Here is a 5,792-nt window from a genome sequence, read left to right on the forward strand (position 1 = left end):
TTGAAAAAATCAAAAGAAAATGATAAAAACTTTAGAAAATAAAATCCTTCGAGAGGTAGTTATATTACTACACCTACTAGTTATGAAAATTTGAAAACTTAAATTTGGACATGTTTTGCAAAAAGTGTAGGGAAAATGTAAAACGGCTATAACTTTTGCATACGATGTCGGAAAAAACGTATAATATATCAAAAAATTCAGCACGAAAATCCGCATCCGATGGAGACCGCCTACGGCCCGTTTGCAATTTTTTAGAATCCTCAAATTTCAAAAGGAAAAAAGATATGCTCAAATTTCAGTTTTTTTAATTTTGGTCAAACTATGTTCAAACTACTTATTCAAGAAGTATTAATGTTACTACATAATTATTCAAGAATATTAGTGTTACTAAATAATTATTTCAATTTTTTGAGTTTTGGTCAAATCTGGTCAAACTATGGTCAAACTTATTCAAGAAATATTAGTGTTACTAAATAATTACTATTTTTTAGAATAATAGTTTCAAACTCAAATGGTGAAACGAGTGACCTAATGCTCAAACTAAACTGCTGAGGGTTAATAGGATTGACAGCTTACATTTGTTAGGAAAACAACAAATGCAGACTTGCAAAGTAGGAGGAATAGAACTCCGAAGTTAAGCGCGCTCAGGCTTGGAGAGTGAGAGGATGGGTGACCGACCGGAAAGTTAGACGATTTGGAATGAGTGATCCACACTTGAGCAGTTAAGAGGGGTGATTAGAGACTAAATCATCAAATAATTAAATTCAGAAAATTAAAAATTAAAAAAATCATTTTTTTTTCAAAATTTTAAAAAAAATTCAAAAAAATACATTAGTACCGGTTGGTAACACCAACCGGTACGAAAGGTCCCCCATGCCACGACGCGAGCTCATGCCACGTGGTGGGCCTTTAGTGGCGGTTCGTGCCGAACCGGTACTAAAGGGGGGGGGGGCTTTAGTGTCGGTTACAGAACCGGCACTAAAAGCCCTAACGAACAGGTTTTAAAGCTCCGTTTTCTACTAGTGTATCAATGAGGGATCTAGAGTAGCGATCGTTCCAGTCCCAATTTGAGGCGCACAGAGGAGTAGCGGCCGTGTGCCTGATGCGAGGCGCTGGTTGGATCGACTGGAGGTGAGGAGCGGCCGGATCGAGCGGCAGTGGCGGAGCTACACAAGATTCGTTGGGGGGGGGGGGCAAGAGAGAAAATGTCCAATTCTAAGGGGCAAAAGTTGTATTTTTCCAATCTGCACCTTCATATAAAAAATTTCTTCACAAAATTTACCAAACCTGAGGGGGCCATGGCACCTGTAGGGTTGCATGTAGCTCTGCCAGTGTCGAGCGGAGTCACGGGAGCATACCCTAGGACGTGGATTTTTAGAACATCTGCACCCAGGCCCTACTATCCTGGCTGTCCAATATTGCTTTAAGATCTGTGCAACACAACTAACTTTCTATATGAAATTTTCTCTTTTTTGCTTCTCTCACATAGAACATGTCTTGAAGTTCAAACCTTTGCAGCGTGGCAAAGCTTTTTATCTAGAATCTCAAAAATCATATTTTGTATATTTATGTTTGACAAAAATTTCTGAAAGATTTATCCTAGATTCTAGATAGAAAACTTTGCCATGCTGCAAAAGTTTGAACTTCAAAACATGTTTTATGTGAGAGAAACAAAAAAGAGAAATGTGTTTGCACGAATCGCGATTCACAGCTAGATAGGAAGGGCATGGGTGCAGGTGTTCCATTATATGTTTTCGGCATACCCTAGCATGGAGGCCGACGCTGGACGGGAGTGGCGGCGCCTCTCCCGCGACCTTCTCCAGCGGCGGAGCCAACCGTGACTTCCCATCTCGCCTTAGGATCGCGCCTTGTAGACTTGCAGTCCGAGAAGAAAAGGGGTGCAGCGGCTGCAAGGATGAGAAGGTTGGCAAGAAGAAGAAGGCGCCCCCGCTCCCCGTGGTCACCGCCATGCTCAAGATCGATATGTCTCGTAGCTTATATTCCAGCGACCACTTAAGGAGGAGAAGGGCAGAACGCTACGTACAGGTATATATATATGCTTTCTTGGTGTCTCCTTCAATGTATTGTTGCTCAGCGGATTCTACCGTTCTCTGTGGTCACAGTGCAGCAGAATGAGTACATGGCGATTGTGGTGCGCACTGCACGTACACAACGGATGCTGTTCAGTATCATAAAGTTGTTGGCGTTTATTGCATGCCTCATTTACAATGGTTTATCCAGTTCTTTTTTTGGCTTCTGATAGATGCTATATATTCTGACAGCCAGTAGACTGTTTGTTTTAAGGCCTTCCAGTAAGTAATTTACATTAATTTAGTAGAGCTATTTTTATACATGATTGTTTTCTCATGTTCGTTCTCACCGGGAAGAAAGCAAGATCTTTATACATGTTTGTGATGATACTTCTGTGGGCGTTAACACGTACAAAGGAATGATGTCTTTCTCGAAAGAGCTTTTTTCATCAAGAGCTTTGCTGAAGTAATATGCAAACTCTGTCAATGTATGCAAAGAGCGTGGCCAGGCCCACGCATGTGCATTGGTTGTTTGGGACCATGCGTGGAGTGTCATGCTTGGTGATGCACACAAGATCAGACAAAATCCTGAAATAATGCGCAACAACTGTTCAATTTATGCATATAGAGGCTCTTCGTAAGATAGAAGATGATGTTCTTCATATGTTGCCTTAATCATGATTTCCTGATCAGCGAAGAAATCCTGAAAAAATGCGCATCTACTGTTCAATTTATGCATATAGAGGTTCTTCGTAAGATAGAGGATGATGGTCTTCATATGTTGCCTTAATCATGCTTTCCTGATCAGCCAAGAAATCCTGAAAAATGCGCATCTACTGTTTAATTTATGCATGACGCATCTAATGTTGTTGATTTCACATTCTAAATGTTTGTATTTTTTTCTATAAACTTGGTCAAAGTTTACGAGGTTTGACTTCAGGCAAATCTTATATGCGAACTAAAAAGGGCCGGAGGGAGTATGAGTAGTCTCTTCAGTGCTAAGTGTACGGACTTTGAGACAGATTTTTTTTGTGAAATGCTCTGCCTTCTGAAGGAGGTGCTCACAGATCGATTCCTTATTTCAAAAAAATATCATCTTACTATGATCATGCTTTTAGTCCTGCTGCTTTAGCAAGGATGCAGGTTATCCATTTTTGGCAAGAAAGGTTATTTCGTTGCTCATGTCTTTATGTGGTTGGGCTCTAGCAAGCAACAGGAAACACACATTTCGGCAGGGAATTGCACGGTTTTCAGCAGTGATGTCCAACAGGCTATCGTTAAACCCAGCAAAATAGGATATGAATACCAAGTTGCTGATTTTCTGTCAGGTAAAACAATTGTTCATGCAAATGTATGTTCAGCTCTATTTTTTTGTTACAGTGTTGAATTCGTTTTTAATTCGGTGTTCTCCTTGCGGACATTCTTTCCTGTGGACCGTCTCAAACATCGATTATGTTCTTTGAGGAATAAGTAATAGCCCTGCCGCGCGACTTCTCATGTGTTAATCCTATGTTGTTATTATGGTATTATGTATGTACGAACCCAGTTTGTTGTTTGGTTTATCTAAATATAAGAGAACATGGTTTCCATACATTTTAAATTACAGAACATGTTACGCTTATGGGCTACACTATATAGGTAAAACGTGTATCCTGCTTTGTGACCAAGATTTATGTGAATTTTGCCATCTTTTGTCTGGACTACTCTATCATGCTAACAAAATGTTGGAAGAGTAATGCTTCGTATGATCAGCAGGCATGCCTGCCTGAATTGGGCGCCATGTTTCTTTGCAATAAAGGACTTTCTGATACACTTGAAAAGTAGCTTATAAAATCGAAGCAAGAATTTGCTAATTGATTTATAAAAGACTTTGTGCATTTAGAGTTTGACATTGATAGACAACGGTGGAATGATCACGATAACTCTACTTTGTTGCTTCACCTTGCTACAATAATGGTATGCCAAATTATTAGCATTATGATTTGGAATAAAGAATTTTAGGCACCATTTATTTCTTCATTAGTACTTGGAATAAACATTCCCTTGATTCTTAAGGTATTTAGATGAATAGTTGTTCAAATTGTATGGTCCTTCCATTTCTAGAATTATCTTTCCTTGCATTTAGTTTTAGAATAAATAGCTCTTGCATTTTATGTTTTGTTTGCCAAATGGAAGGAAAATATAATTATTCTAAAACATATATATGCTTCTCTTATTCAGAACATCTACAGCAGTTTGTCATGAGCATATGGCAGCATTGCATCTTATCTGGTTGTGTACAAATTTATCACAATATTTCCCTTTAATTTAGTCCAGTTTAGTCCTCATATATATTCATCTTCTTGTTCGTCAGATTTGATGAGAGACTGATGCTGTTGCGACCATAGGTGTCGGTGGTTTCTATACATGCACTGAACCAACTAAAGCTAACATTGATTCTGTAGCCTCTTCCTAGGTAAGAATAATATGTGCTCATCTTCGCATAGATTTTTATGTAGTTATAAGTTCGTAATGTACATGACCAAGTGGGGCTACATGGCTTGCCAAATAGTATTTGTTGTGTCTTGGTCTGTTATTTATACAAATTTTTCATTTGCATTGATCTGAATAGAAAGGTCACAATTGCATTTTGGTTCCATATATGTAATACTTACCCTGATCTTTTTTTGCAGGCAAAATTGGGGAGCTTTATTGAACACACACTGGCCCAGATACTAATCTTTTTTCCTATACAAACATACAGGGCACAAGCATTGGGAGTATCACAAGCACCAAAGGTTGAAGGAGCTCATCCATCCAGTGAGAGCATTGTAGCTTTCCACATGCCGTTGATTAATCCATCTGCTTTAGTTGCATGAGATATTCCATCCTTCAATTGTATTGCCAATATCACTTACACATATGTAACTAAGAGGAAATGGGACTTTTCAAGGATGTCACACTACTATTGTTTCGATGTGTTTTGCTGAGAAGCTTTTATCAAGATCAGTATAGTGATCAGTTTCATGGAATGCCATTTGTTTCCACTTTCCTTGCACCTCTTGGCACATTCATGGTCATGAAATGTGTATATTGTAAATTTATGATCCAATTTATGAGATGCTGTAAAAAACTTGGTAGACATGAACTAAGAGGATGGTCAATATGACACGAACAATGTACAAAATGATAGCTATATATAAAATAATAAATATTGGTGTAGGTTTAGAAGTTCTTTCACTGAAAAGAGGAATTCAGTTATTCCATGTCTATTTATTTATAGAATTACTATCACTTTATTGAAAAAGTAGACGGGCGCAGCAACGCGCGCCAATCATGATCTAGTAAATCATAAACCCTAACTAGCTAGGCTTTGCCATGGCTAGCCACAACGTCTCCCATCTCACCCTCGGGGATGCGTGTGAGGATTCAACTAGCGCTTGAAAGAATTCAGGCGGCTATCAAATAGCAAACGTGAGCCTTACTATATCCATTCTAAGTTGACATTTGTGTGTTATCCCTCTTAACTTAGTTTTTTTAGGGAACCTCTTAACTTAGTTATCTCTCTTAGCTTAGTTGTTAAATCTTCTTAGATTAGATGATTAACGATCTGCTTCTAAAAATTTGCACACCAAAAGACTTGTGACATATTAGAGCTCATGCTATTAAATGCGCTCGCCATAAAAAGATATGGTCTATATCTCCTGAGTGAGTGCATATTACCCCTGAACCTACCGAAAAGATCGATTACAATCCTGAACTCTAAAACCATGCAAATTAACC

This window comes from Triticum dicoccoides, chromosome 3A (genome assembly GCF_002162155.2).
Source record: "Triticum dicoccoides isolate Atlit2015 ecotype Zavitan chromosome 3A, WEW_v2.0, whole genome shotgun sequence".
NCBI lineage: Eukaryota > Viridiplantae > Streptophyta > Magnoliopsida > Poales > Poaceae > Triticum > Triticum dicoccoides.